The 18,947-nt window shown below is 41.8% G+C and overlaps 1 protein-coding gene across 4 annotated transcripts in view; it reads right to left on the bottom strand.

Moving 5' to 3' along the window:
* DDC (dopa decarboxylase) overlaps positions 1 to 18,947 on the bottom strand; it is a 102,144-nt gene that overhangs the window by 27,630 nt on the left and 55,567 nt on the right. The window lies entirely within an intron of this gene.

Raw genomic sequence — 18,947 nt, 5'->3', positions numbered from 1 at the left:
ACCTGAACAACCCTCACTCAATCCCCCAACCCCAGGGTGAGCCCAGAGACTAGCATGTGGAGCTTCGTGAATGTCTGCTAGAGGAAGACAAAATGGGGATCTCTGAATGCACATCTGATCTTCACATGGAAGCAGCAAAGCAGGCTGAGGAGGCAGATCCCCACACAGAAAATGGGACTGGGAGGTTAAAAAGGCACTTGCAGGACACTTCCCAAGTACCCAGGGGCGTAAAGGGAGCCCTTGGCCACTGGGGCAGAATTTCCTGTGGTCTGCTTTGTTGACATCAGCATGTACACTGACCAGAGGGATAGCATTCTTCTGTGAAGTGGGAAGTCTGGGTGTTTTCTAAGTTTGGGAGGAGTGCTTGAGCATGTGTGTGTGCAAGTGTACATGCACGTGTGTGTGCATGCAGTGTGTGCATACAGTGTGTGTGTGCATGTGCATGAGTTGTGTGTGTGCATGCAGTGCATGTGTGTGTGCATGTGTGCATGCAGTGTGTTCATGAGTTTGTGTGTGCACGTGTACATGCAGTGTGTGTGCATGCATGTGTGCAACAGTGTGTGTGTGCCTGTGTGCATACAGTGTGTTTGTGCATGCATGTGTGTGCGTGTGTGTGTGTATGCAGAATGTGGAACAAGCATAGAAGATTGTCGTGTGCTATTGCTGCTCAAGCCGGCATGAAGGCTTCCTCTGGACAGCCTCTGGTCAGCTCAGGGCCACCAAAGGAGTGACCAAAACTACCCCTCACTGGCTTTCAACTGCTGCCTCTCCCTCTGAGCAATAATGCTTTCAAAGATGAACTTCAACCCTCAAAAGACAAAGATTTGCTGAACTTCAACCCTCAAAAAACAAAGATTTGCTCTCCTTATGCATGACAAAGCCCTACCAATGTTACTAACTCTTTTTTTTTTTTTTGGTGTCACTAATCTACAATTACATGAGCAACATCATGGTTACTAGACTCCCATTATCAAACCCCCACCACATACCCAATTACAGTCACTGTCCATCAGCATAGTAAGATGCCATAGAATCAGTACTTGTCTTCTCTGTCTTGAACAGCTTTCTCCGTGCCCTCCACTACATTATGTATGCTAATCGTAATGCCCCTTTACCCCCCTTATCCCTCCCTTCCCACCCATCTTCCCCAGTCCCTTTCCTTTTGGTAACTGTTAGTCCATTCTTGGGTTCTGTGAGTCTGCTGCTGTTTTGTTCCTTCAGTTTTTGCTTTGTTCTTATACTCCACAGATGAGTGAAATCATTTGATACTTGTCTTTCCCCACCGGACTTATTTCACTGAGCATAATACGCCATAGCTTCATCCATGTTGTTGCAAATGGTAGGATTTGTTTTCTTCTTATGGCTGAATAATATTCCATTGTGTATATGTACCACATCTTCTTTATCCATTCATCTACTGATGGACACTTAGGTTGCTTCCATCTCTTGGCTATTGTAAATAGTGCAGTGATAAACATAGGGGTGCATATGTCTTTTTCAAACTGGTCTCCTGCATTCTTAGGGTAAATTCCTAGGAGAGGAATTCCTGGGTCAAATGGTATTTCTACTTAGAGTTTTTGAGGAACCTCCATACTGCTTTCCACATGGTTGAACTAATTTACATTCCGACCAGCAGTGTAGGTGGGTTTCCCTTTCTCCACATCCCCACCAACACTTGTTGTTTTTTGTCTTTTGGATGGTGGCCATCCTAACTGGTGTGAGATGATATCTCATTGTGGTTTTAATTTGCATCTCTCTGATGATTAGCAATGTGGAGCATCTTTTCATGTGCCTGTTGACCATCTGAATTTCTTCTTTGGACAACTGTCTGTTCAGATACTCTACCCATTTTTTAGATTACTTGCTTTTTGTTTGTTGAGGTGTGTGAGCTCTTTATATATTTTGGATGTCAACCCTTTCTCAGCTATGTCATTTATGAATATATTCTCCCATACTGTAGGATGCCTTTTTGTTCTATTGATGGTGTCAATAGAACAGATTGATATAATCCCACTTGTTCATTTTTGCTTTTGTTTCCCTTGCCTGGGGAGATATGTTCATGAAGAAGTTGCTCATGTTTATGTCCAAGAGATTTTTGCCTATGATTTTTTCTAAGAGTTTTATGTTTTCATGACTTACATTTAGGTCTTTGATCCATTTCAAATTTACTTTTGTGTATGGGGTTAGACAATGATGCAGTTTCATTCTCTTACATGTAGCTGTCCAGTTTTGCCAGCACCATCTGTTGAAGAGGCTGTCATTTCCCCATTGTATATCCATGGCTCCTTTAGTGTACATTAATTGACCATGTATGTTTGGGTTAATATCTGGACTCTCTATTTCGTTCCACTGTTCTGTGAGTCTGTTCTTGTGCCAGTACCAAATTGTCCTGATGACTGTGTCTTTGTAGTAGAGCTTGAAGTTGGGAAGCGAGATCCCCCTGCTTTATTCTTCCTTCTCAGGATTGCTTTGGCTATTCAGGGTCCTTGGTGGTTCCATATGAATTTTAGAACTATTTGCTCCAGTTCATTGAAGAATGCTGTTGGTATTTTGGTAGGGATTGCATTGAATCTGTAGATTGCTTTAGGCAGGATAGCCATTTTGACAATATTAATTCTCCTACCCTAGAACATGGGATGAGTTTCCATTTGTTAGTGTCCTCTTTAATTTCTCTTAAGAGTGTCTTGTAGTTTTCAGGGTATAGGTCTTTCACTTCCCTAGTTAGGTTTATTCCTAGGTACTTTATTCTTTTTGATACAATTGTGAATGAAATTGTTTTCCTGATTTCTCTTTCTGCTAGTTCATTGTTAGTGTATATACGAAAGCAACATATTTCTGTATATTAATTTTGTATCCTGCAACTTTGCTGTATTCCGATATCAGTTCTAGTAGTTTTGGAGTGGAGTCTTTAGGGTTTTTTATGTACAATATCATGTCATCTGCATATAGTGACAGTTTGACCTCTTCCTTACCAATCTGGATGCCTTACATTTCTTTGTGTTGTCTGATTGCTGTGGCTAGGACGCCAGTACTATGTTGAATAAAAGTGGGGAGAGTGGGCATCCCTGCCTTGTTCCCAATCTTAGGTGAAAAGCTTTCAGCTTCTCACTGTTAACTATGATGTTGCCTGTGGGTTTTTTTGAGAGTTTTTATCATGAATGGATGTTGAATTTTGTCAAATGCTTTTTCTGCATCTCTGGAGATGATCATGTGGTTTTTGTCCTTCTTTTTGTTGATGTGGTGGATAATGTTGGTGGATTTTCAAATGTTGTACCATCCTTGCATCCCTGAGATGAATCCCACTTGATCATGGTGTATGATCCTCTTGATGTATTTTTGAAATTGGTTTGCTAATATTTTGTTGAGCATTTTTGCATCTATGTTCATCAGGGATATTGGTTTGTAATTTTATTTTTTGGGGGAGGGTCTTTACCTAGTTTTGGTATTAGAGTGATGCTGGCTTCACAGAATGAGTTTGGAAGTATTCTCTCCTCTTCTATTTTTTGGAAAACCTTAAGGATAATGGGTATTATGTCTTCTCTAAATGTCTGATAAAATTCAGCAGTGAATCCATCTTTCCCAGGGATTTTGTTCCTGGGTAGTTTTTTGATTACCGATTCAATTTCATTGCTGGTAATTGGTCTGTTTAGATTTTCTGTTTCTTCCTTGGTCAGTCTTGGAAGGTTGTATTTTTCTAGGAAGTTGTCCATTTCTTCTAGGTTATCCAGCCTGTTAGCATATAGATTTTCATAGAATTCTCTAATAATTCTTCGTATTTCTTTGGGGTCTTTCATGTTTTTTCCTTTCTCATTTCTGATTCTGTTTATGTGTGTAGATTATCCTTTTCTCTTAATAAGTCTGGCTAGGGGTTTATCTATTTTGTTTATTTTCTCAAAGAACCAGTTCTTGGTTTCACTGAGTTTTTCTATTGTTTTATTCTTCTCAATTTTATTTATTTCTTCTCTGATCTTTATTATGTCCCTCCTTCTGACTTTGAGCCTCATTTGTTCTTCTTTTTCCAATTTCAATAATTGTGACTTTAGACTATTCATTTGGAATTGTTCTTCCTTCTGTAAATAGGCCTGGATTGCTATGTACTTTCCTCTTAGAATTGCCTTCACTGCATCCCACAGAAGTTGGGGCATTGTGCTGTTGTTGTCATTTGTTTCCATATATTGCTTGATCTGTTTTAATTTGGTCATTGATCCATTGATTATTTAGGAGCATGTTGTTAAGCCTCCATGTGTTTGTGAGCCTTTTTGTTTTCTTTGTACAATTTATTTCTAGTTTTATACCTTTGTGATCTGAGAAGTTAGTTGGTAGAATTTCAATCTTTCTGTATTTACTGAGGCTCTTTTTGTGGCCTGGTTTGTGATCTATTCTGGAAAATGTTCCATGTGTGTTCCGCTGCTTTTGGGTGTAGAGTTCTGTAGATGTCTGTTAGGTCCATCTGTTCTAGTGTGCCTCTCTGTCCTTACTTATTTTCTGTCTGGTTGATCTGTCATTTGGAGTGAGTGGTATGTTGAAGTCTCCTAAAATTAATGCATTGCATTCTTTTCCTCCTTTAATTCTGGTAGTATTTGTTTCATATATGTCGATGCTCCTGTGTTGGGTGCACCGATATTATAATGGTTATATCCTCTTGTTGGACTGACCCCTTTATCATTATGTAGTGTCCTTCTTTATCTCTTGTTACTTTATTTGTTTTGAAGTCTATTTTGTCTGATACAAGTATTGCAACACCTGTTTTCCTCTCCCTATTGTTTGCATGAAATATGTTTTCCATCCCCTCACTTTTAGTCTGTGTATGTCTTTGGGTTTGAGGTGAGTCTCTTGTAAGCAGCATATAGATGGGTCCTGCTTTTTTTATCCATTCTATTACTCTGTGTCTTTTGATTGATGCATTCTGCCCATTTATATTTAGGGTGATTATCGATAGATATGTACTTATTGCCATTGCAGGCTTTGAATTCATGATTACCAGAGATTCTAGGGTAGCTCCTTTACTATCTAAATGTCTAACTTTAACTCACTTATTATGCTATTATAAACACAGTCTGATGATTCTTTATTTCTCTCCCTTTGTATTCTTCCTCCTCCACTCTTTATATGTTAGATGTTTTATTCTGTACTCATTTGTGTTTCCTGTGACTGCTTTTGTGGATAGTTGATATTATTTTTTGCCTTCAATTAGCATTTGGTTGGTCTGCTTTCTTGTTGTGATTTTATTTTCTCTGGTGACATCTATTTAGCTTTAGAAGTACTTCCATATAGAACAGTCCCTTTAAAATACCCACTAGACGTGGGTTGTGGGAGGCAAATTCTCCCCACTTTTGCTTACCTGGAAATTGTTTAATCCCTCTTTCAAATTGAAATGGTAATCTTGTTGGATACAGTATTCTTGGTTCAAGGCCCTTCTGTTTCATTGCATTAAATATATCATGCCATTCTCTTCTGGACTGTAAGGTTTCTGCTGAGAGGTCTGATGATAGCCTGATGGGTTTTCCTTTGTAGGTGATCTTTTTTCTCTCTCTGGCTACCTTTAATACCCTGTCCTTGTCTTTGATCTTTGCCATTTTAATTATTATATATCTTGGTGTTGTCCTCCTTGGGTCCCTTGTGTTGGGAGATCTGTGGATCTCCATGGTCTGAGAGACTATTTTCTTCCCCAGCTTGGGGAAGTTTCCAGCAATTGTTTCTTCAAAGACACTTTCTATCCCTTCTACTCTCTGTTCTTCTTCTGGTACCCCTATAAAATGAATATTGTTTCATTTGGATTGGTCACACAGTTCTCTTAATATTCTTTCATTACCAGAGATCCTTTTTTCTCTCTGTGCTTCAGCTTCTCTGTATTCCTGTTCTCTAATTTCTATTCCATTAACAGTCTCTTGCACCTCATCCAGTCTGCTCTTAAGTCCTTCTATTGATTGTTTCATTTCTGTTATCTCCCTCCAGACTTCATCCCTTAGCTTTTGCATATTTCTCTGTAGCTCCATCAACATGTTTATGACTTTCATTTTGAATTCTTTTTTAGGAAGATTGGTTATATCTATCTCGCCATGCCCTCTCTCTGGGGTTGTTTGAGTGATTTTTTAACTGGACCAGATTATTCTGCCTTTTCATGGCAATAGAAGTGATTGCTGGCAGGTGGTGTGTGTGTCAGCTGGGAGAACAAAGTCCCTTCCTGCTTGCTGGTTGCCTTGCCCTTCTCCCCTGCCTGTGCAGGCTATCTGCAGACAGGGAGCAACTCTGAGTTAATCCTGTAGTGCTGTGGCAGGGCAGCCCTCAGGATAGCCTAGAGCACTGCGGGTGTGTTGCAGATGTGCTGGGTGTGTTCTCCTGCAAGAACGGCGCCCCTTCGTGCCTTCTGGACCTTGCACCAGCTTCCTCTGCCTTTTCCAGGTAGCTGTGTGCTAGCAGCAGCCTCTTGGTCTGGCCCGATTAGCTGCACACTGGGAGAAGACTCTCTGTGGTTGCTGTGGGTGGGGCTTCTCCCCAGCTGGTCTGTAGCAATGACAAGTCAGCCCTTTTGCTTGCAGTGCTGGCAGGGGGGAATGAATGGCAGGCTGCTTATTGCTATGAGGGGCTTCAGAGCTGCATTGCCACCCAGGGGGTTAGAGCACTTGAAGTTCCTCAAGATTCCCAGCCTGCTGGGCTGAGTACGCCAAGTTGGTTTTGTCCACCTGTTAAAGCCTTGTCCCTTTAAGACTTTTAAAGTGCCCATTTTTCTTTTGTCCCAGGGGAGCCAGCTGTGGGGACCTGCCCACAGTCTCCATCTCAGATTTTACTTTTCCATTTCTCTAATATCCAGTACACCATGCGATGTTTGTCTGTGCTCCTGGTGCAGATCACTAGGGCTGGTGGAAGTCCTGGGCTTCCACTCCCTCCCCACTCTGACTCCTTTCCTCCCACCAGTGTGCTGGGGTGGGGGGAGCGCTTGGGTTCCTCTGGGTCACGGCTTTGTATCTTACCCTTTTCATGAGATGCTGAATTCTCGCAGATGTAGAGGTAGCCTGGCTGTTGTACTGCACCTTCTGGTCTCTCTTTTAGGAATAGTTATATTTGCTGTATTTTCAAAAATATATATGGTTTTGGGAGGAGATTTTCACTGCCCTACTCGCACCGCCATCTTGAGTGCCTCCAATGTTACTAACTCTTAAAGAGCTATTCAGAGAAAGTGAGGAGTGTGGCTGGTCACACAAGTAGGAGATGTGGACCAGAATATGCATGCTGGCTCCCCTCTGGGCATCTTGTGGGGCAGCAATTATATGTGCATTGCCTGTCTGGTATCTGACCTCCCACATACTTGCCCAGCAAGCTCTTGAAAACAGGTTCCACTGCTTATTTCTTTGTAGTGCTAGGAGTTTGTTGGACACAGAATGGATGCTGAAACATATTTTCCAAATTTAAACTCTCTCCAAATGATCAAAATGCATATTATATTCACAAAACCAATGAGCCTAATAGATATATGATACCAGGTACCATCTGAATAATGGAATTTCTCCTCCAGTGTGGTAAGAGTGTGAACTTTCATTCAATCTGTGCAGTCTTTATGGAGCCCCCCTAAGACCCCAGCAATGCGCCATGCCTTGAGCACAGAGATAAAGAGGTCAGAAACACACAGTCTGGTAAATGTGAGAACCTAACTGGAGGCCTTGCTGATTCCATTTCACCTACAACTACCTGCATTTGACCTAAATACAAATGCTCCTCTCAGAGAGTCAAAGTGCTCTTCAAAGAGGCATCGTGCCTGCCCTGCCCTGGCCGGAGAGCTGCTTCCCTGGGACTGGCATGGTTCCCTGCCCAGGAAGTGATTCCAAAACAGGTCCTGGCTGGACTCTGGTGGGGCGTGACAGGGGGAGTCAGTCCCACAAGAGGCTACTCTCAGGACTGCCAGGAGCAGTGTCTTTTCATGTTTTATTATTACTCAGGTGGAGAACACAACAGATTGGGAGGTTATTATCTTTGAAAAGACAGCTTGTTTTACTCACCATTCCCAGGAGGAAGGGCCATGCCACACCGTGCAGGGCCCCTGGGGCAGTCAGGAGGCGGAGGGAGTAGGGAAGATGTGTGCAGGAGCCTTAATGGCGGTGTCTGCAGGACGTAACTGGCAAGGCAGGGTAAGCGGGCTCAGGATTGACTCCTTTTACTTACTTGCAGGGTGAGTCATTAACCATTTTGGCTAGTCCTGTGAGGAGCAGTCCCTCCAGACTCAGCAAGGACTCTGAGATGTCAAAGCATCAGAAATACAGAAAATAAAAGGGCATGATGGCCCCGGAAGATGACTGGTTAGCCAGAGACGGGTAAGATTCCTCAAGGGAGGAACAACCTAAGACAGGCACAGTTGCAGGGGGGTCATCAGGTGAGAAATTGGGGATCAACAGAGATGAGGCTTAGAACCTCACCCCCCCTGTTTTGAGAGAAATCTTCTGCATACGTGGATGTTTTATTGCCCTTGTCTAGCTTGGATTAACACATAGTCTACAGGCACACACCTGATCATCTACATTTGCTCTCTTACAACACTAAACTATGTTTTCTACCTTTATCTTGCATCTACCTACCACTTCATCATTTTATTAAACAAATTAATAATAATAATAATAAAGGGAGAAATGTGGGATCCACATATAAATCAAGTATAAAAATCAAACGAATATTCATATTTGACCTGATTGTTTATAGTTCATAATGCGTGATCAAAACCGAAAGTTTCTGTGATGACTGCCCTTGTACTTAGTTCACCATGTAAGAACTTATTCACTATGTAAGAATTTGTTCACCATGTAAGAACTTGTTCATTATGCTTCAGAAGATTAGAGACTGACGAGAATTAGGCTTGGGGTGGATTAATGATTGTGCATTGAGCATTGACTCCCCTATACAGAATTTTACTGTTGTTAACAACCATTTGATCAATAAATATGAGAGATGCCCTCTCAAAAAAAAAAAAAGGGCATGATGTTTTAGCCATGCACTCATGCAAAAATGACTAGATTGGAGACCCAGCTCTGTGTCACACTGGCACCTCCCTGGACTTCTGTTTTCCCACTTAGAACACAAGTTGGATGTGGCAGCTGCTCAGTCTATAAGGCCCAGTGGGCTTCAGCCTTCCATACCTTCTGTGGTGTTCTCAGCCCCATTCCTCTACAGCTCTGTCCATGCCTTCCCATTTCCAGCATCAAGCATTCTGCACATTTGCTTCAGTTTGACAAGATGAGTCAGTGGGAATTCAAGTCAGGGTGTTATTTTTCTCTGGTATTTGCAATTTCTTCCTGATATAAAACTGAACAATAAAATGCTTTGTCTAAGGTGCCTGGTTTGATAGCAGAGCATGAGACTCTTAAAATGCTTAGTCTATATCATTAGAAGCAGAGTAAAAATTGTGTATTTAAAAAGAAAATCACAGAAGCTCTGAACCTTCTTAATATTGCTTATAATTGATCTTCCCAATGTTATGAGTCTCTTAGGAATGACGTAGCCATAGCTCAGCAATTCCTTCAATTTCATCTCATTTTCCTGTTAAAGTCTAACTGAAATACATGCAATAACTTGTTTTTAAAATTACACACATATTTAATGTCCTCCTGCTAAAATTCTTTTCTATTAATGTGTGCACAGAAGAGTGTCTGGAACATTGTTCACCAAATATCAATAAAATATTTCTTGAAGATGATATTTTGATTAATATAAACCTTTAGTCTTGGATCATAGGTAACTGTTGATGTTATGTTCTGCACATGGACCATTTTTGTAAAAACAATGAAATCCTGCCTAGTTCTGGCCTCAGTTGAGAATTAGGTGATGTTTTCTGAGTTCTTATTCTGCAGGGCCTGGGAGCTTTGCAGATATTATGTTCAGTTGTCACACAACCTTATGAGTTGGACACATTTATGGTGTTGACTCTACAACTGACCGCAGTCAGCATCCTGGAGGTTGGGTCAAGGACACACAGGCCGAGCAGACCAAGATGGGAACCCAGGTGTGGTTAACCCTTGTTGTTCTGCCAGTTGGAGAACCCCACACCCTAGGCCATGCCAGAGGCCCTCCCCACCAACTTGAGGCCTGTAAGCTCATGAGGGAGGCCTGTGGGTGGGCAGTGGGGACCTAGGCGCTCAGCAAGTATGTGCCTGGCTCACTGTTCTGATGGCTACAAGTCAGCTTGCCCTAATGCTCCAAAGCCACTTTAATGCCCAGAACCTGCTCTGCTCTGGGCTCTGATTACCCCAGCTCAACTCAAGATGCTAACCTGATTTCAGCTGCTCTGCAGAGGCATAATCACGTTTGTTCAGTGGGAAGGCATGGGGGACCATGCAGGCGCTCCACCTCAGAGATGCCCAAGTGAGCAGCCACTTTGAGAAAGGGGTCCTTCTCCTGCCTTCCTTGACTATTAACGAGGACTGTTCTGTAGGGATATGTGCCTTGCAGGCCCTTCCTTACACCTTTGTCCTGACCTCTAGTGAAGACAAACCATCACAAAGAAGAAAGGGAAGCCTTACTACAAGCCTCAAGCAAGTGGAGGCACAGATTCAGCCTTTCCCATTCAAACCTGCCAAATGTGCCCTTTGCTCTCAGCAGAGGGTGTTGCACTTTGAGGGTCCTACAACCCTTTTGCAAACATAATGAAGGCTATGGGTCTGCACCACGGATTGATGCATGTAGTTATTAGGCATGTGCAGAATTATGACCACTAGATGTACGGCTTCAACAGGCCAGCTGGGAGGTAAGTCAATGCTTAAGCTACTGCCTCTTCCAGGTCTGGCCTGGCTGCTCTCTCTGGTTTCAGTATCCCTTGGCTGCCTGCCCAAGAGAAAAAACTGGTTGCATTTCTGGAACATTCTGTGATCTCTCACATCTCTGAACCTTTTCAGGACCTCAGATAGGCACCATGCCCAGGAGCACTGCCTGCGTGTCCATGAGGAGAGGCTTCGCAGCTCCCCTCCACTGAGTCCATCACACCCTCTACCCCTTGTTGGCTGCTTTGTTCTCACCAAATGGAACAGAGATGGGAGAACACGTCTAGTTTCCCACAGAGAACCATTCCACCAGGAAAGGGACCAGGCTCTTGGCAAATCCCCGGGGGGCTGGCACACGGGAAGTTCTGGAGGAAGGAAGCCTTGGAAGGAAATGGGGATGAGCAGGGAACTCCCGCTGCTCCGACACAGGACCGGCCCATGGCTGTGGCTTCTGTCAGCAGAATGTCACAGATGCCCCCAAATATTTTCTGCAATCCTGGTCTCTAGATCAAAATTCTAACAGTGGTGTGTTACTTGGGTGCCCACACTTCCTTTAGAAAAAAAGAAGTGTGGCTTGTTCCTCTGGGTAACAAGTATAGTCTTTTCGCCAGGGCTCAGGTCTCTCCTTGCCTGGCCCTTCCCGCAAGCCGAGAAATTGACTCTAAGTTCTCATTTCTGCACACCTTCAATTGTCCCGGCACTGCAGCCACTGCCCTAATTTTCTCCATTCCTTCCTCACTGTGGAATCTATTCCCACGTTCCTCACTCCCTCGTGAGCCCAAGGGAACCTGAACTCCACCCTGGCCACTCTAGTAAACCTGCTCTCAAGAAAGTCACAAATTACCTCCTCTTAGCAAAACAAAGATAGCATGGCAATCCTAGTATCATGAAGCAGGCACCCCACCTTCAGCCCTACCCCCTTGGGGCTCTGGTTCAGCCCTCTCTTTTTTGTGACCTCAGCTTTCTTGGGAGACATCTCTCCTGAGAGGTGCAAACTTTCCACTTGAGCAAAATTGAGCACAAGCCTGGACTGCACCTGTTTCTTGGTTCTGGAAGAGCAAAACCATCTAAATGAGGCCTGGGGACGTCATTTGGGACTCCTCCCCCACGTCTGCTTCTGATCAGTCACCAACTCCATATAAATGTCTCTCAAATTCATTCCTTGCTTTCACCCCCACTGCCGTCATTTAATTCATGCCCTTTATCCACACAAATTGTCACAGGGTATTCTCCCTCCCTGCCTCTGTCCAGCTTCTCACCAGTCGTGTCACACCAACCATCCTTAAACCATTTTTTTCTGTGCAATGTACGTGATTAAAATCTTTACATCACAAATGAACTTCCACAGGCAAATCCAGATTAGAACAGGACTCAGTGGATATTTTTCAGATAAGTAATGTCCTATAATAATTCCTAATCTCTATAAATGTTGGCCGGTAATTGCTAATGACACCTTGGTGGTCAAATCAGTGAGCTAGGACCAGGAGAGGGACAGCAGTTCCAGTGGCTGCCTCCCATCCATGTATAGCCACTCAGATGTGCCACATTTTTATAGAGTAGCTTTGAACTGATGCAGACTGGAGGAAATCACCCCAGTTTAGACCATTCTTTTAACAGACAGATGACTGCAGGCACACCAGGGCTTCACTCCCCTGCTGTGTGCCCCTCAGTCACCAGAGGGGCTTTGGAAAATACAAATCTAATTGCGTCTCTCTTTGGCTCAAAAACTCCTCCAGTGAATGCATGTTGCTCTTAACGAAGAGCCCATCTCCATGAGGCACTGTCCCTGCGTGGCTCCTGATTGCCTACCTCTGCAGCCTGCCTCCTCCCTCCCTCCACTCACCTCAAGCTCCAGGCAGTGAAGACCCTCACAGTCCTCATCCTGCGCTTTGCACTGGGCAGCAGTGCCATGAAGAGCCTAAAGTAGGAGCTTTGGAATTGCACCATTGCACAACCTGCCAGTCACACGGCCCGGCAAGCTCTGAAGTCTTGCTGCATCTCAGTTTCCTGGGAGGCAGTAGCGTCTCATTGCTATTCCCTTTCCCTGGGATACTTCTGTGCCTCAGCTGCCCCTCCTCACCCCTGCCCTTGGCCTCCATCCCTCACTCCTGAAAAGCTGTGGCTCCTGTGCAACTCTTCCCTGATCCGTCCTCCCTCAGTGGGGGTGGCTCAGATTTCTGTTTGTTAAATGACTGCTTGTTTAACATCAGTTAGAGAACAGGATCCCGAGGCCCTTCTTCATCTCTGTGCCCACAGGTCCAGCCTGCGGTGGGTGCTCGGAAAATATCTGTCCAGTGAATGGATGGCTGTGAGTGAGCATGGAAGTATTGCCTATTCTGTCATGAGAAGTTCTGAGACCTAATGTGTAGAGAAGGACCCAGCAATTACTGCCAAGACCAATAATTGGTCCATCTTTTGCTTGAAAGGCCACCAGTGAGGACTATAAGATATGGTCGGTGGAGACGCCTCCTAAATGACATCTATGAAATGTCCCAGTGGAGACCTAGGCACCCAGTGGGCTCCCAAAGGATGCTTTGTTTCAAAGCCTTTACAAATACCAAGGCCCAGGGAGGGGCTGATGTGCGCGGCTACTGCTGGATGAAATCCCATCACTGAATGGAGAGCAGGTTTGGCTCCTCTTTCCTTTTGAAGGGTCAGGAATATGTGTGTCCAGTACAATACTTTATAAAAAATACTTGAACAAAGGCAATGAAATGTATTCTCTAATGATTCCTAAGGGAAGACCACAGAAGTACTTTTCATAAAATCATATGTAAGAAGAGATGAAATTCAATCTTTCTCCCAGAACCCCTACAACTTTCTATACCGTTGTATTACTTAATATATACATGTGAATTTTTGTCAAGATGAAGAAAACAACACTAAAAGAGATTAAAGCTACTGACTGTGGTGAGAGAACATTGTGGATGAGGGGGTGGTAATTGTTCAACAGGCTTCTATCTTTTGGTATTGCCATTTTAATACACACAGGATGAACCAACTATGAAGCCAGGTACATATATGACTTAATTCCATACAAATTTCAATGTAAGTAAAGACTTACATTCTAACACATAAGTGGGCAAAAGCGAGCAGGGTAAATCTCTAATACATAATATATCACTCTACGTTGCATCACTACCACCACATTAGTTTTCCTTCAGTAGAAATCTCTATTTTAACATTATTTTTATTTTTAATAACTTCTTTATGAAACAACTTTTGTGGTAAATTGGTACAACCTTTCTTAAAGGAAATATGGCAGTATCAAAAGGCTTAGGGAAAAAGCATACCTAGAATCAAATAATTCCACTGCTAGAAATTGTTCCTAAGGAATTACTGACAGATGTAAGATTAGTTAATTAATTTTTAAAATCCACCAAAAACTACCGAAGTATGTAAGATAAATAACCCAAATATTTAACACTAGGATATTACTAGGATATATATATATATATTTGGGTTCTTATCAAAGAAAATTATATTTATACTTATATATATGTACACACGTTATGCATCTATATATAAATATATATAGCAAGAGATGAGATATAATGACATATTCTGTGATTTTTTTAGCAGAATAACATTTTCATAATTACATAATGACCTAGAGAAATACTGATATATGAGGTGAAGAAAGAATTTCACATATCAGTGTATATAACACAATCCTAACTTTGTTTAAAATAAATATATGTAAACGTGTGCAGAAAAGGGGGCTAAAAGGATACAAACCCAAATGTTAAATAGGTTTTTAATTTTTACTTGCCTTTTTATACTCTCCTATCAGATCTTAGAACCTCACAGGGCAGGAGACACACTGGAGTTTGGGGCCTGCTGGCAGCAAGGACGTGGGGGGCCAAGATCCCAGAGGGAAGCGAAATGCAGGAAATTGCACCTGTTGTCCTACACTCATTGCCCATCCAGGTATATTCTACTTCTTAAGCTGAGAAGGAAAGAGGCCAAGAAGCAAAGCAAAACAAGAGATGAACAGCTGGGCTGAGTTTGCAGCAGTTTGAGGGATGGGGAAGACAAAAACTGGTGTTTAGACCTGCCACTGAAGAGGGGCCCTGGAAAGCACCCTTCTATCAGAAGGGTGACACCACAGGAATGAGGGCGAAGTGGAGGTGCTCAGTTCTATAGTCAGTGTGCAGCTGTGGACAAGCTCAGACTCCCACTGGGTTGAGTGGTCTTTCATGTCTGTGGCTGCCTGCCAAAGGATATGGTGATTACTCCTTGGAGAAAAATGACATTACCCAAAAGAGCCTGTAATGTTTCATATACTATGTTTGACACTGTATATATATACATATGTACACATGTTATGCATATATATATAAATATCCCATGTACTTGCTCCACCTTGTCCACTAGGCCCATATATATGTGTGTGTGTGTGTGTGTGTGTGTGTGTGTGTGTGTGTGTGTGTGTGTGTGTGTGTAGATCAAGAAACAGAACTAGGAGCACAAGAGAAAAAAAACAGAAAATAGGTGCAACAAGGTATAGATATTGGAGTTAGTAGATGATAAACTTTGAAATAATTATGATTAATATGTTCAGTGAAAAAGATGGGTAGTTGGAAAATTTTATCAGAGTAGAATCTATTAAGAGAATCAGATGCAAATTCTAGAAAAATATAAAAACTCTATCAAGTTCTTTAAAAATATAAAAACTCTATCAAGACTCTCAAAGACAAAAAGAGGAAAGGCACAAAGGATCCTAAAACCAGCACATCCAAAAGATGGTAAGAATATAATATAAACAGAAACCTGTGAAAAGATGGAAGAATAGGAAAGCAAGGCAAAAGCCTCCTCCCACATACACTCCAAGGAAGCTACTACAGCAAATATAACTAATCCTGAAAACAACCTGAAGACTTCAGAACAGAACACCTACAACTGGGGAAGAAGAGAAGACCATATAGAGAAGTGTAAAGTGGCAGAACCACACAGATCAGGACCCAAGCTCTTCCCCCATCCAGCCCACAAGCAGGAGGGAGTGGAACAGAGTGGGGAAGGTATAAGCACTCAGGAATCTGGCACACCTGGCCCTGGAGATCTACTCTGGGAACATGAGTCCACATTGCACTGGGCTTTGGTGATTAACAGAGCTAGACATCATGGAGAGCTGGAGCACTCTGGGGAGCTGAGACTCCTGTTGCTTGTGGAAGACAGGCATGTTCTGTTGGTCCTGCTGAAACCCAACACAGAGAAAGCAGTTTGGAAGATTTACCAGGAGCTGGAAGTCTTCCAGAGGACTGGGATGGGGGGTCAGATGGAGCTCTCTCTGGAGGAGAAAGGGCAGGTAGACATTTCCCCAAATCTACCACAGCCCAACTAGTTGGGAATTCATGGGAGTCAATTCCAAATGCCCCATCCCCTTTGATGGCAGCTCAGCCCCATGGTGGAGCTTCCCATGTATTTGCTCCACCTTGCCCACTTGGCCCAGCAGTGGGCCGCCACTGCTGACAGTCATGCAAAGGGTGGCCTGCCCAAAATGAATTCCAGAAGAAGCACCTCACTTCATACAAAGGCCACACAGAGGTGAGCTGCGAGGAGCAGCCACTGCTGGCAAACAGGCAGAAAGGTGGTCCCCCCCACAAGCCACCAACAGAACTAAACCTCAACCACAAAAGAGAACCAGGTGCTGGTGAGCAAAGAGTCTTGAGCTTCTGGGCACCACAGGGTGCCTTCCTCATAAAGCCATTGCTTTCTAGACCAGAAGCAAAACTGATCTATCTAACACAAAGGGAGAAACAAAGAAACCCAGATAAAATGAGAAGGCAGAGGAATATGTCCCAAAAAGCACAAGACACTGGGGAAAAGGGCTACATGAAATAGAGATTAGCAATCTTCTTGATAAAGATTTCAAATAACAGTAAAAAATATGCTCACTGATCAGAGGAAAAGAAGTGATGATCCCAGGGAGAACTTCAACAAAGAGACAGAAAATTTGAAGAGCCACTCCGAGTTGAAGAATAGAAGAACTGAAATGAAAAATACAATAAAGGGAATTACTAGTCAACTTCTGAAAGTAGAGGAGACAATCAATGAGATGAAAATTACAGAACAGGAAAACCACCAAGCTCACGTGCACAGGGAAAAAACAATTTCTAAGAGTGAGAAGATGCTAAGAGAACTGTATGACAACTCTAAACAAAACAATATTCCCCCTATAGGGGTCTCAGAAGGAGAAGAAAGAGACAAAGGAATAGGAAGTACCTTTGAAGAAATAATAGCTCAAAACTTCCCCAGTTTGGGAAAGGAATAGACACCCAGATCCTGGAAGTATGGAGACCCCCTAACAAAAGGAACCCCAGGAAGACCACACCAAGACATATAGTAATTAAAATGGCAAAGATTAAAGATAAAGAGAGAATTTCAAAAACAAGAGAGAGGTAGATGGTTACCTATAAGGGAAACTCCATAAGGCTATCAGCAGATTTCTCAACAGAACAGGCCAGAAGGGAGTGGCATGAAATATTTACCAAATTCAAAGGAAAGAACCTATGACCAAGAATCCTCTGCCTACCAAAGTTATCATTCAGAATTGAAGGAGAGATTAAAAGTTTCCCAGATAAACAAAGGTTAAAAGAATTCACAGCTACTAAACTGGCCTTACAAGATATGTTAAAGGGACTCCTGTAGATGGAAATATTCTTGAGACTAAATATTTTTCATCAGTGAGAAAAAGCCTACAGTAAAAGTAGTAGACCAATTACTTACTAAGTAAGTATGAAGTTTAAATAAAAGTAGTAAAATGGCATACAAAATCAGTCAAGGAATACACAAAAGATATAGATTATGACAGATTATACATAAAGTGTGGAGGAAGAAAAATAAAAAGTAGTACTTTTAGATGTGTTTAAATAGAGCAACCATCAGCTTAGTATAGACTGTATACATTTAGTAAACTCTCTATGAACCTTATGGTAATCACAAACCTAAGACCTATAATAGATAAACAAAAAAATTTTTAAAAAGAAATCCAAGCATAACCTAAAGAAAACCATCAAATAACAGGAGAACAGTAGAATAGAGGAAAAATGGAACAAAGAGGAACTACAAAAAACACCAGAAAACAACTAATAAAATGGCAATAAATACATACCTATCAATAATTACCTTAAATGTAAATGGACTAAATGCACCAATCAAAAGACATAAGGTGGCAGAATGGATAAAGAAACAAAACCCACCCATATTCTATATCCTGCCTACAAGAGACTCATTTCAAACATAAATATATACATAGATAGAAACTGAAGGGATAGAAAAAAAGTATTTCATTTAAATAAAAGGGAGAAAAAAGCAGGAGTAGCAATATTTATATCAGACAAAATAGACTTCAAAACAAAAAGTAACAATCCACAAAGACATTACCTAATGATAAAGGGATCAGTCCAACAAGAGGATGTAACAATCATAAATATCTATGCACCCAACATCTAAATTTATAAAACAAACACTAACAGAACTTAAAGGGAGAAATAGAAATCAACACAATCCTATGAAGGGATTTTAACACCCCACTCACATCAATGGACAGATTACCCATTCAGAAAATAAATAAGGAAACAGAGGCACTGAACTGTTAGATCAAACAGACTTAACAGATATATACAGAGCATTTCACCCAAAAGCAGCAGGATACACATTTTTCTCAAGTGCATATAAAATGGTCTCCAGAATAGATCACATATCAAGACACAAAAAGAGCCTCAATAAATTCAAAATGCTGAAAATCTATCAAGTACCTTTTAAGATCTCAATTGAATGAAACTAGAAATCAATTACATGAAAAAGAAAACCAAAAACACACACACACACACTTCAAATAATCAATTGATCTGTGAATAAATAAAAGAAGAAACCAAGCAATATACGGAGAAAATGAAAACAAAAATACATTTGTCTAAAATTTGTGGGATGATGCAAAAGCATGTCTAAGTAGGAAGTATATAGCAATAAAAGCCTACCTCAACAAACAAGATCCCAAATAAATAGTCTAAACTCATAACTAAAGAAACTAGAACAAGAAGAACAAATGAAAGCCAACATTAGTAGGAAGAGGGATATAATACAGAAAATAGAAAAAATAGAATAAGAAAGTAATTGAAAAAAATAAGTGAAACCAAGAACTTGTTTCTCAAGAAGATAAAAAAAATAGACAAATCACTAGCCAGACTTAAAAAAAAGAGGGAG

This window comes from Manis pentadactyla, chromosome 7 (assembly GCF_030020395.1).
Source record: "Manis pentadactyla isolate mManPen7 chromosome 7, mManPen7.hap1, whole genome shotgun sequence".
Taxonomy (NCBI): Eukaryota; Metazoa; Chordata; class Mammalia; order Pholidota; family Manidae; genus Manis; species Manis pentadactyla.
The sequence above is the reverse complement of the archived record's forward strand: the minus strand, read 5'-3'. Positions and strand labels throughout refer to the sequence as shown.